The sequence below is a fragment of the Akebia trifoliata genome, chromosome 4, assembly GCF_017979445.1.
Source record: "Akebia trifoliata isolate Shusen 1 chromosome 4, ASM1797944v1, whole genome shotgun sequence".
Classification (NCBI taxonomy): domain Eukaryota; kingdom Viridiplantae; phylum Streptophyta; class Magnoliopsida; order Ranunculales; family Lardizabalaceae; genus Akebia; species Akebia trifoliata.
The window spans coordinates 25198369-25212589 of record NC_141378.1 but is presented as its reverse complement, the minus strand read 5'-3'; the positions used below and the strand labels follow the sequence as shown (position 1 = coordinate 25212589).

Sequence of the window (14221 nt, the reverse complement as noted above, 5' to 3'; positions counted from 1 at the left end):
GGTTCACAGACTTAATTTTTATTAAAATGTTTTGTAAAAACGTTTTAACATTACTGTCCCAATCTTCTTCAGTAACAATTTCAGATTTACAGATTGAACTTGCATCGATGATATCTAAGGCTCCTGATAGCGAAATTTAGTGAATGTAGGTTCTAAATTAATCTACTCGATTGGATCTACGTTTTATTAATAGGTGTCCAGACCTAATTCAGACTAGAATGTTCTGTGAAAACGTTTTAACATTGTTGTCCCAATTTTCATTCAGCAACAATTCCAGATTTACATATTGAATTTGTATCGATAATATCCAAGACTCCCGATAACGAAATCGAGTGAATTCAAGTTCTAAATTAATCTACTCAATGGGATCTACGTTTTATTAATAGGTGCCCAGACTTAATTCTTACTAGAATATTTTGTAAAAATATTTTAATATTGTTGTCCTAACCTTCATCATTCCATCCTTTTCATATGTTAATTTGAATATTTCATTATTTAGGGTTCATCAAAAAGTGACCCTTAATTAGACAAAAATACAATACCCAAAATCTTCCACAATCAAGTCACAAAAATAAATAAATAAATAAAATGAACTAAATAAAAAAAAATTAGGTCATCTTGGCAATGATCTTATACTTGGGATTTTTCAAGTCTAATCATCAATAGTCCCCAGTGGAGTCGCCATTGAAAGCGCCCTCGATCCGCGGGGTGCGCAGATCCGATTTTAACCTTTGAGGTTTGGAACTCGCCACCTAGTCATTACGGTCTAGGAACTGAACATTGACTCTAAAAGGCAAAAGAAACTAATCTACGAAAAATAAAAAACTAAGTCCGGGGTTCACGTTACGGAGTTGGAAGGTATTAGGCACCAACCCCGCCCTACAAACGCCGGTCTCTACTTATCCCAAATAAGACTACATTACTAACAAAAAATCTAGATAGAAAAAAAAATAATAGAAATTTTACCTTCGAATGCAACGTTTTATTTCCTCAGATCTGATAAAAATGTTTCTTGTACCGTACTCCTTATTTCGTTCTATCTCCGGATCTGATTTCTGATCTCTGAGGAAAGGTATCTCTTTCTTAAATCTAAATTCTTTTAATTTTTTATGGATTTTGGGGTGTTTTTTAAAGGGCTTCTAGGTGTTTTTCAGGCTAAAATCGAAGTATGGGTGTTAGGTAAGGAGCTGGTGCTTCAAAATTAGGGTTTATGGGAGGCTAGGGAGGCTTTTTGACCTACTTCTCTTAGGGTTTATGATTTGATACGAAAATAGGGTGTGAGGACCCCTATTTATATATTTTTTTTAAGGGTTAGTTTAGATAGAATTAGTGTTTGATTATAATTCTTTTAGTTAGAGTTATATTTTAATTAGAATTGTTTTTGGTAGAGTTGTATTTTAATTAGAATTGTTTTAGGTAGAATTATATTTTAGTTAGAATTCTATTAAATAAAGTTATTATTTAATTAGAACTCTATTAGGGTTTTGACTTTTGGTCTTACTTAATTGACTTTAATTTTGACTTTAGTCTTACTTGATTGACTTTAATATCTTGACTTTAGTCTTACTTAATTGACTTAAATTTTGACTTTAGTCTTACTTGATTGACTTTAATACCTTGACTTTAGTATTGCTTGATTGACTTTAATTTTTTGGAGAACCCCCCTCTATTATATCTTTAAGTTTTTGGACCCTCAAATGGAGGGGTTCTTGAAGGAAATATCTTGGCAACTCTCAACAATTTTGCTTGAGAGCCTGATTGATCGATTTTTTTAGTTTAAAATTTTAAATTAATTTTATTAATGTTTCACTTTAATTATTTAATATTTTAATTATTGATTTCAAAAAATTTTATTATAAAAATTATGAAATTATCGTTTTACCCTCGGAGAGGACTTTTTACGTTTTAAGTCAGTTTTTAATGTTATAAGATGTTTTAGAATCGATTTTTCGTAAGGAATTCAATGAAAATATTGATTTGAGTCATTTATGAAAATTTTTGTATGAAATGATTGTGAACTTTATGTGGGGCATTTTCGTAATTTTGTCAAATTTTGAGAAAAATGGTAAAATGATTTATTTGGTTTCGATTTGTTGTTTTATGTGTTTGGATGAGTTTTCCTAAGCGTAACGTAGGCTCTATGGTTGTTTTGATGTTAGGGGTATTTTGATAATTTGGTCATTTTTTAGTGATTTTTGTCGTAAAGCTTCTTTTTGATCTACAAGATGATGATTTCTATGTTTCTGGGATCGTATTTTCCTAGTGTAGAGTGGTTTCTAAGTTTTTGTCAGTTCGCGATACCTCATCCGGATTTTTGAAACATATCTGGTAACAAAATAAAGTATTGGAATAATCATCCATCATTGGGAAGCGTTGCGATCGGGTTAACGAGTTGATTAATCAGATTAGTACAAAAATGGGTGTTTACAAATAGCTAACATAGAGGTCCAAGAAACACGAAACAGACATAAAGAAAAAAGGAGGAACAACAACCATATGATAGGAAATCTAGATCACACTATCGAATAATGGAATGGGAGGAAGAGAATTTCCAAGGAAGTAGGCGAATCTAGTAAGAAGACAACAGCACCAAAGGACAAAAGCAAAGGCCCCCAAATTTAGAAACCCTACTCAAAAGGAAAGGGGACCATACCCAACAAAGACAATCCCCTCCCCCCCAGTAAACAATCACACCCCCTATAAAAATAGATTCCAAGTTCTTTAAGATGAAGAAGACAATAGAAGTGTCGAAATTTAGAAATGGGGAGACAAAAATTTCTACAACTTAAGAGTGGATGAAGTTTCCATGAAACACACCAACAACCTTCCTACTATCCAACATATCAAGTTGGCAATGAGAGTTATGTAGGAGCAAGAAGGGGAGAAAGAGGACACAAATGATTCCCAATGAAGTGCATAACCTGGAACATAAAGGGGTTGAATAACCCTCTCAAGTAATAAGAAGTCAGAAGATTCATCAATAAGAACCACATTGACATCATGGGCATTATAAAGACTAGAGTCAGAGAAGTTAACAAGTATGAGATAGCTAAGTATGTGTGGCCTGATTGGGACATGGAGGGGAACTATAGCTGTACTTTAAGGGGTAGGATTCTGGTGGGATGAAACAAAAACCGAGTCAATATGAACCTTGTGGCCAAATCTAACCAGCTGATAAACATGATAGGGAATGTCACTGGAGGTCCTAAATTATTGTTGACCACCGTCTATAGGCTCAACGAGAAATAAGAAAGGAAAAGAGCCTGGATGGAGCTGGAATGTATTGCCGTCAACACCAACATTCCTTGACTAATGATGGGAGATTTCAATGCCATGACTAAGGCTGGAGAGCAAGTGGAAGGAAGAAAAATAACTAATGTTGATATCAAAGACTTAGTGGAAAGCTTATAGAAAGCAAACCTTATGGACCTAGAGGCTAGAGGATGCCAACTTACTTGGAGCAATCAACAGGAAGACAAAAGAATTATGTCCAAACTTGATAGAGTTCTAATCAACATCTATTGTCTAGAGACCTTTAACTTCTTCGAAGTTGAATTTCATCCTTAAGAGATCTCTGACCACAGTCCCATGTCTGTTCCCATGGGGGAGGAAAATAATAGTAGATTGAGGCCTTTTAGATTCTTCAACTTTTGGGCAGCTAACAAGAGGTTCCTTGACTTGGTGAAGACTAGTTGGAATGAACCAGTAAGAGGAAATCCTATGTACAAGGTTGTCTTGAAACTTAAAAGACTCAAAACCATCTTGAAATATTGGAATGCGTAGCACTTTGGAGAGGACAAGAAGAAGGCTGAAAACACTTTTCAACAGTTGGAAGATATTCAACGAGCCATCCAAGACCAACCACTCAATAAGAATCTTGTTGCGGAGGAAGTGTGTTTTATTTTTACCTGCAAGAGGAGTACACAGCCCAAGAAAAAATGATGTCTCTCAATAGCGCAAGCTGTCAAAGCTATGTAAAACTAAGCTAAAAGCATTGGAGCTAGCCAGCTACTTCCACGAACTTGAGTGATTATGCTTACCAATGAAGGAGCCATTAGGTTATCTTCCCTAAGAAAGAAGATTTTTTTCACAACCATCAAAGATAGGGTATTAAATCGAATATTCGATTTAACACCAAAAATTTTGTATTCAAAAATGAAAGGTTTAGATAATCAACCCAAAGTAGAATCCCTATCTAGCTTCTCTAGCTAAAGACGATAAATTCCAAGAAATTGGAGTACCTTATTCCTATAGCTAGGGTATAAGGAAAGAAAGACTATCTTATTAGAGAAGTATAACCTGAGAATCCTCTTGAATTCCTCGATAGTTGGTGTAAGCTCATACTCTCCTAATCGAAACACATTAGAATCTAGGATCCAACACTCAATCATAACTTTAATCAAATCCAACTTTACCCCTACCTCATACAAAGATAAAACAAATCTTAGCTTATTCTCACCAATCCATCTTGTCTTCTCATCCGTAGACATAGATTGAATCCACCGAGTAGTATGGTTTTCCTTGATAGAATACTGATTCAGGTTGAGAAAAGTAGGACCTCATGCATTCTATCATTTTCCGATTTCACTACCACTCATTCTTGAACAGTTGGTAGGCTCCATCTTCGATCTAAGGTAAGAGAATTGCAAGCTTTTTGAGTAAAATCATAAATTTTATGAACAAAAAATCGATTTTTGAGTTTTAAAGTTGCAAAAGTTTTGGTCTGTACCTTACCCGACTGGGGTAAATTTTTTCTAGCCAAGGGTAACCCATGACCAAGCCAAAATTTGCTTAATTTTTAGGTAAACCCATGGCCAAAATAAAATTTTGGCTTGGCCAAGGTTCACCCACGACTAGAAAAAAATTTCATTCAAATTTTTTTGTTATTTTTTGACGAATTTGCTTAGAAAAACTCCTAGGGAGTTCTCCCTTCGCATTTCAAACCTAACCTGTCAATTTTGCAGAAAATAGACATCCATCGAAGCATACATCTAAAAAATAAGATAAGCAAAAATCAACGAATCCAGATAAAAAGGAATAAAAGTTTTACAAACAAACATAAATTACAAGGTACATAATATTCCTTTTATTAAAAAATGACTAATAAAAAAATTCTCTTGTCTGCCGAAAGAAGCCTTTGGTACCACGACAGAACCTCTTAGCATAGAATCGTTCTAAACGAGTCATAGCCAGTGCTACCTTAGGCTCTGGTTCTGGCTCTAGCTCTCCCTCAACCTTTGACCTAGCCTCTAACTCCAGCTCAGCTGGATACTCAAATTCACACTCCTCAGATACATAGTTGGTTTGGGGTTCAGAAGGTCCTATGAATCAATAGTCTGTGAACCCTGCATGGTTGATTTTCGTTCATTCCCAAGTAGCGTTGCTTCCAGACTCGTAGTATCCTTGAGGATCGAAGTCTCTTACCAAATGTGGCTCAATGGGTGGTGTCGGGTAATAAGGCGTCTAGTAAGTGCTAGCCGGAGTGTATGGAGCACTGCTCCCAAAAGCTCCCTAATGAGGTCAAAATAAAAAAATATATATGCATATTAATAGGCATAGTCATTTTGTTTTATTTGATTGAATAAATAATTACTAACTAAAATATTTTTTTCTACTTACTCATAATGACTTAGGTGACCTTTAATAAGAAGAACTGGCACCTTCTCGTGCTTGCTAGAGAGCCTACAGAAGATAACAGGAGGATTAAATCAAAGTTTTCGGAATGAAAGAAAGTATTACAAGGGCTTACCAATTCACGTTGGAGTTGCTCAATGTAAGAATATTGTCAAACCATCTCAAAATTCTTCCTCTCCTCTCGTTCAAGGTACTGAAGCAACTCAATATTTTGAGTACAAACAGAGCAAAAAATGAGAAGTGAGAAAATGATAATGACAACTAAAGAGGAAAAGACAAAGAAGGTAAGAAAAGGTACATGGGCCTCATGTTGACGAACAAAAATACCCCAAAATTCCTAGATTAGCAAGCATGCAACCCTCGATAGCTCCGAATGTCAAAACAGGTGGAGGATTATGAGGAATGCGAGATTCGCCATGGCACTGAAATGAGAGTCATGCTCTCAGATAAAGCACATAGGAAAGCTTGCTAATATAGCATGGGAAGACCATCCTCTGAAAGTCGAGAAGGCGAGCTGTAGCAAAGTCCATATGAGCAAAGATAGAATGTGGCAATTCAAGTACTCTAGGATTGATGATCTGAAAAGAAAAAAAACAAGTAGCTAAAGACAAATGAGAAAAAAAATGAATGAGAGTGAAAAAGGATAGAAAAACGAGACAATACTTACGTCTCGACGGAAGCATCGATCTAGGCAGACAAACCCCTACTCTTTTGCATCTTTTTGGGACGGATAGCCAATTTCTTACCCATAGGGTTGTGAGCTCTCTTGGAGGCCACATAGGGACAATAAAAATGAAAGTAGCGATGCAAGAAAAACTATAATAAAGGGAAGGAATGTGATGCATAGGAAAAGAGAGTACAAAATTAAAGAAAATCTGGAAGTACCTCAATAAAATGCCAGACAAAATGAAGGGATAACCCATCACTAGGTCGTCCCATCACACCCAAAACCACTTGATCCATTCCACCCATGATGGTCCCAAGTATCATGTTTCCTCAATCATACTCATGAATACGATCTATGTCTTGCAAAGTTGAAAGGAAAATAACATCGAGCGAAGCCTGGTCATCAGAGAAGAAGCAAGCACCCAACATGATAAAGAATAATCGTCTAAACATGATGATAAAATAAGGGCAATCAGTTCCAATTTTCGAGTAAAGGTCATTATTGAAATACATATCTGTAGACACATTCGTCTGATTTATCAACTCATCAACCCGATTATGACAGTTCCTAATGATAGATGATTATTCCAATGTTCTATTTTGTTATTAGATATGTTTCAAAAATTCGGATGAGGTATCTTAACCTAACAAAATTGTAGAAACCACGCTACGCTAGAAAAATATGACCCCAAAAATATAGAAATCATCATTTTGAGACAAAAAAAAGTTTTACGATAAAAGTCACTAAAAAACTGATCAAATTATCAAAATACCCATAACATAAAAATATCCTTAGAGCCCACATTACGCTTAGGAAAACACATTCGAACACATAAAACAACAAAATGAAATCAAATAACCATTTCGCCAATTTTCACCAGATTCGATAAAATTATGAAAATACCCCTCATAGAGTTTGCGATCATTTCATGCCAAAAAATTTGTAAATGATACAAACCAATAATCTCATTGAATTCCTAACGAAAAATCAATTTCAAAACATCTCGGAACATCGAAAATCGATTTGAAACGTAAAAGTACTCTTTTGGGGCAAAACGATAATTTTTAAATTTTTAAAAATTTTAATTTCAGAATTAATAAATAAAATATTAATTAACTTGAAGTAAAACCTTAATAAAATTAATCTAAAAATCTAAACCAAGTCATTCTCATAAGACTTAAGTCAAAACTCTAATTAAAACCCTAACCAAGTCAATCTCATAAGACTTAAGTCCAAAACCTTAATTGAAACCCTAATCTAAAAAAATCAAGTCAACCTCATAAGACTTAAGTTAAAACCCTAATTAAAATCCTAATCTAAAGAAACCTAGTCAATCTCATAAGACTTAAGTCAAAATCCTAATTCATCTTAACTAAAAGGAGACCTAGTCAAGTCCTAATTCTTCCAAAAAACTCTATAAATATAGAGCCCCTACAACGTAATTTCGCAGGTAAAAGAAAATCTTAAAAAAAATAGGTTACAAAGCCTCCCTAGTCCTCCCAAAACCCTGATTTTGAAGTCCTAACCCCTTACCTATCATCCAAATCCTAACTTTTGCTCAAAAAATACCCAGAGACCCTTAAAAAACACCTAGGAATCCATCAAAAAGTTAGAAAACAATCAGATCTAGGAAGCAGATACTTCATCTTGGAGATCAGAAGTGGATTCAGTGATGGAAATGAAGCAAGGAATCTCATACGATGAATCTCTCCATCAGATCTAAGGGAACAAATCGTCGCGAACATCTAGGTACATTTTTCTTCTATTTATTTTATTTATTTGTTTTAGGTCTTTTAATAATGTAGTTTTTTTTTGAGAAATAGCAGAGACCGGCGTTTGTCGGGCGGGGTTGCTGCCTAACACCTTCCAACCCCGTAATGTGATCCCCGGACTTAGTTTATTTTTGTAGATTAGTTGTTTTTATCCATTTTGAGTCAATGCTCAGTTGTTGGACCATAATAACTATGTGGTGACTCCAAACCTCAAAACTCAAAAGCGGATCGGCACACCCCGTGGATCGAGGGGGCTTTCAATATCTTTTAGTTAGGTGATGTTCAACCTCCTCTCCTTTAGCCAGTCACAAGTTAAAATAGTTCGAAGATCTAGAAGTCTAAACATTTTCTCATCATCAACCCTCACGAGAAGTATAGGTAGTCATCATATTCCAATTCCGATGATACCTACAAAATTAGAAAGTCGGATTCCAAGCTCTACATCAGGGAGATGGAAAGTGTGAGTTTAAGGAAACCACATTTCCATAAGTGCAATGATCAAAGTTCTATTGACCATAAATGGGAAATCTCAAAGAAGGTATCGAATCCAGTCAATCTTATTTGTGCCTTAAATGCATAAGAAGAAGTCACATAAATGTTGTAGAAAGTATATCAACTACCCCTAAACTGTTGATTAGGTAGCACGCATACAAGCAGATATATGACGATGGAGATCAGATAATAGAGGAGTATCATGTATTTGAGTAGAAATCTTAGAAGGAATGATCATCCTCAACCCCACAGTATCATCAATCTCAGCTACAATCACCTCAGGCTCTACTACTGCTGGAGGAGGATCATGTTTTACTCCATACTCCTCTCCATTATCCAAGGGTACTTGAGGCTTTGCCTTATCTGAACTGCTCAAAGAATTATCCTCACGAGAAGTAACCTTCTTGCTTTTACTCTTACAAGAAAACTCCTTTCTCAAAACTTGGAAAATATTAAATTGACCCATCTGAGGAGAAAAAAAAAATATGATCATATCAAAATCCAACCAAGAGTCACAATAAAAATTAAAAAAATTTCAAAAAAGGTCAAAATACCAAAAATATCATGCCTTAGCCAACTCAAATCTCAAGCAATTTGCCCCAAACCCATATCCACCCCACGAAGGCATTTTGTTGAACACGTGGCGTGTTCGATATGAATTAATCATCCCAAGTCAATAAAAATCTCACATAAACTATCCAAACCCCTATCTAAGCCTATCCAATACATTACATATCTTTAAACCTCATCATTTCTTCAACCAATTTTATTGAGGCATTTTATAAAACACGTGGAGTACCGAAATAAAATAGCCTCTCTTTAGCCATTAAGTCATTCTCCAACCCATCCTAATCCATCAATTCAATTCCAATACACTTCCTACACCCATCAAACCCCAAAATCCAACTTAATTCTAATAAAATTCAACCCAATCCATAATCCAACTTACCCATAATCCAATCCGAAAACACCCAATCTCTATGCCAATCGACCCAATAAAAGCTCCAATCTCATGAATTCAAGGAACTAATGAAAAATTGAAGAAATTCAGAGATTACAACATACATTATAAGGAAATTGGAGGTTCAAAGACAAAAGATCATATCAATTCAATCACAATTGATTGTGAATCTTCAAATCGTCGCAAATCGGACGTGGTAAACAAAATCGAACCGAAGCTACTCACCAAGAGTTGAGTTCACACCATGGGTTAAGATTGGAAGCAAAACTTCAAAAATTCGTAGGTTGAAATTCGAACAAGCCAAGGAGAAAATGAGGTTTGATTGTGGAGCAAATGAACAAATGAACTTCGATTTAAATTTTTTTTGCAAAATTCTGGTATGGAGATGACCCACGGCTAGACAAAAAATTTAACTGGGTCGTGCGTTACCCACGACAAGGTAAAAACATTTTCCTAGCCATACCTCACCCAAGACTAAGAATAAAAAAATTCAAAAAAAAAAATTAAAAAGTCAAAAAAATAAAAAATAAAAAAATGGTTAAAAGAAACAAAAATTCAAAGAAGTCAAGAATAAAGAAAAAAAAGATGTTTTCTTTGTTTAATACATGGACACACAACTCAGAAAGAAGGGAAAATATCATGAAAAGATGTGTCTGAGCACACAAAGGACGAAAGAACAACATAATAATAAATAAAAAAATTCCCGAAGATAAATCAAGCATTATCATGACTCTGAAAGGTATGATGCAGTGGTAAGAGTTTGAAGTCCCTAAGGGACGTGTGTACAAACCCAAGCCCACCAAAGTTGTGGTGTTTAAACTCAAGCCCACTAAAGGTTTGATGTAGTAGTAAGAGCATAAGGTCCCTAAGAGATGTGCGCTTAACCCTAAACCCACCAAAGATGTGGTATAGTGGTAAGATCTTGAGGTCCACAAGGGACGTGCACTTAAACCCAAGCCCACCAAAGGTGTGCGGTGGTAAGAACTTGAGGTCCCCAGGTAAAATTGCCTCGAGCCTTTTTTACTAAATAGCAAAAGGGAGCCTAACTGGTAAATTGGGGATATTCTGATAATTGGGAATCGTCACGTAGTTTAGGTCTAGGAACTAAAATTAACTCCAAGGCGGATTCGGATTAATTCACGAATAAGATAAATGGGTAAGGGATTAGATCAATGATTTTGGAAGGTGTTAAGAACCAAACTCGTCTGATCGAGATGATCGGTCTCTATCGTAATCCAAAACTATCCTATGGTCAACGGGTAAACACTTAAGTCAAACTAGGGTCTGGTCATTATTAATTTATATTGGATTTGCTAAATGGATCTTTTAGCTAAAGTTTTCCCAATCATTACATGATTTTACAAATTTTGCATAAAAATGGGATAAAAATGAAAAAGCTTAAACTTCATTTAATATTCTAAGACTCATATGGCAAATTTTCATAAAATTGAGATTCAATAAAAAAACGCCATGTGTACCAGTAACTTTCACATCATTTAGCATCCATCACATCTGTAAACATCCTCCAATTCACACATTATTTCAAAATTGAAGAAATATGGTCACATGCATAATTTCTAAATCAATAAAATCCACATCGCACATGATTACCAAATTGGAAATTGATAAAAATAGGAATGTATGTAAAATTTATAAATTAGAAAAAATTCCATATGCACCCAACTTATAAATTGCCAAAATAAGAGTATATGCATTAATCTTCGAATTTCCAAATAGTCATCATCCAAAATGTGAATATTTACCAAATTAGCCATTGATCAGTCGCAAACATAAAAACTTATCAAACTACCAATTTTATGGCCAAGCAATAATTTTTATTAAACAAATAAACATATCACATGCCGAAAATTTCTAAATTAGAGAAAAAAATTCTCACATACAAATAACTACCAATTTAATGGTTAAATCATGAATACCTTCCAATCTAATAATTAATTCTCAAATCATCAAACAATACATCACGTGTTAGTATTGATCGAATTGAATCATCATTTATTCCTAAACATGGATAATTGCTAAAAGTAATTCAAGTTATTCTAGTAAAGAAAATTCATCGAACTTCACTTTCATCAGCTTAAACATGGTGATCATAAATTTCGCACAAATACAATTCTTAATCCTATTAGTATTAGAAATAAAATGAAAGGGATGAGAATAATAAGTCACATGATGAGTATAATCCAATAACAATAGAAATCATTAATGGACAAAATAATTATAAAAAAATAAATCATGAGGAGAGGCAGAAAGAAAAATATGAAGATAAACTAAAATAAAATCAAACTTTCCTCTATAACAGAATGGTGGCTGTCGTGTGTTCCTTCAGGAGCAACCCAAGATGGCTTGTAAGTATTGTAGTAATAAAAGATGGGAAGTGAAGATGACTGTTATGTTAAGAAGTTGCTTGACCATGCGAAGAGAGTTGATTGCTTATGATATCCCCTCAAAAATTGAGAAGAAATCGAAACTAAGATGTATTGTAGCCATGGGTGGGACTCCTATAAACCTAAAATGGTTGTTGAAATGAAGGATGAGGTCGAGAATTCATAGGGGTCTGTTTGCTATGACTGAAATCGAAGATATGAACATGTTTTTGGAGTTACTAAATCAAAGTGACGAGAAGGTCTTTGGGGCTATACAAATAAGAGAGGAGAATGGAAGTTTGTGAAGTGACATTCGACTGGGCTCCTAACAGAGGTACTGATGTGTGTTGGAGAACGTGATGAAGTAGATAAGGGGGAGGCTGTTGTAAGTGGGGTTCGATTGGGTTGAAAAAAATAAGATGTAGATGGGTAGAAGATGAGGTGGCTAGTACGTGGGTATAAAAGAAAGAAGATGGTTAAGTGGTGGTGTTGGTTCGGCTATTGGAGTAAGGTTACTTGAAGAAGAAGGTAAGTCTTCTTCCTCATCCTCTCTTTTTCTTTCTGTTTTCCTTTGCTTTTTTGCTCTTTAAAATTTTTTCTTACTTGGTGTTCCCCATCCTTTGTGCACCCGTTTTTTCTTTTCCTCATCCTCTTTTAGAATAATGCACACCTCCTTTTATAATTTTTAGTTGCCTTTTTTCTTCTACTTTCCAAAACATCCTGGAACATTGAAAAACGACTTAAAACGTAAAAAATCCTCTCCGAGGGCAAAACGGTAATTTTACAATTTTAATAATTAAAAATTTTGAAATTAGTAAATAAATCATTAAAAAATGTAAAAAGAAACATTAAAATCAATCAAGTAAGACTAAAGTCAAGTAAGGCTAAAGTCAAAACATTAAAGTCAACCAAAAAAGACTAAAGTCAATATCATAAGACTAAAGTCAAAACCCTAAATCAAAACACTAATCAAGTCAATCTCATAAGACTAAAAGTCAAAACCCTAAATCAAAACCCTAATCTAAACTAATCAAGTCAATTTCATAAGACTAAAAGTCAAAACCCTAAATTAAAATCCTAAAGACTAAGTCCATCTCATGAGACCAAAGTCTAAACCTTAATTGAAACCCTAATTGAAATCCTAAAAGAAACCCTAATGAAACCCTAATGCTTCTAAGAAACTTTATAAAAAGGAGCCTCCATACCCTATTTTCGGATCAAAGAAAAAATCCTAGAAAAAGTAGGTGAAGAAGCCTCCACAACCTCCCCAAAACCCTAATTTTTGTAGCCCCTAACTCCTTCCCTAACACCCCTACTCCGATTTTAACCTAAAAAACACCCAAAAACCTCTCAAAAACATCCTAAAAGTCCACAACAAATTCAAAGCATCCAGATCCAAGAAGGAGATACCTTACCTCGGAGATCAGGAATCAGATCCGGAGATAGAACGAAGTAAGGAATACGGTACAAGGAGCCGTTTTCACTAGATCTGAGGGAATAACACTTTTGCAGATTGAAGGTAAGTTTTTTTATTATTATTTTTTAATCTAGGTTTGTCATTAGCGATGTAGATTTATTTGGGACAAGTAGAGACCGGCATTGGCCGGGCGGGGTTGGTGCCTAACACCTTCCAACCCCGTAACATGATCTCCGGATTCAGATTTTCTGTGGTAGATTAGTGTTTATCCATTTTAGAGTCAGTTTGGTTCCTAGACCACAATAACTAGGTGGCGACTCCCAAACCTCAAGGGTCAAAAGTGGATCTGCGCACCCCGCGGATCGAGGGCGCTTTCAGTTATCGCCATTATCACCATCTTCGCCATCATCACCGTCGTCACAATTGCCACATCCTCCCCCCTCCCTCTTCCTCGTCATCTTCTTTTTCCTCTCTCCCTCCTCTCATCTTCTTCCTCCTTTTCATTTTCTTTTTTTTTCTCATATTTTTTCCATGATTTTATCCAAGTAAAATCAAACAATAGAATTTGATTTTTCAACCCTACCTATTTTCACAACTATTTTTTCATTGATTTAAAATTCCATGGAAAGTGATTTTCCATGCAATCAAACATACCCTAAATCTCTAGGTAAAAGTCGGACATTGAAGGGCGTTTCAGTCATTTTTGTGATTTCTCATAAATTTCTCTATTTCGTCGATTGGGGTCCAGTTAGACTCGAAATCATATTTTGAAGGCGATGAAAGTACTTTCAAAACTTTTCAAAGGTATGAAATTAATGAAGGGTATTTTCGATATTTTGTTAATTTTTACAAATTTATGATTTTGGCATGAGGTATATTTCAGTCCCAATGTGA

The 14221-nt window shown here is 34.9% G+C and overlaps 1 long non-coding RNA gene across 2 annotated transcripts; it reads right to left on the bottom strand.

The window, feature by feature from the left end:
* Positions 1-5022: 5022 nt before the first annotated feature.
* Positions 5023-12618, bottom strand: LOC147404591 (uncharacterized). 2 transcript variants are annotated; one of them, XR_015177832.1, is made up of 6 exons: positions 6520-12618; positions 6302-6399; positions 5933-6212; positions 5750-5827; positions 5620-5682; positions 5023-5511 (listed from the first exon to the last, which is right to left on the bottom strand). It is a non-coding gene; the product is annotated as an uncharacterized LOC147404591 (long non-coding RNA). The 2 variants fall into 2 exon arrangements; XR_015177831.1 differs by having other exon boundaries at positions 6302-12607.
* Positions 12619-14221: the final 1603 nt, after the last annotated feature.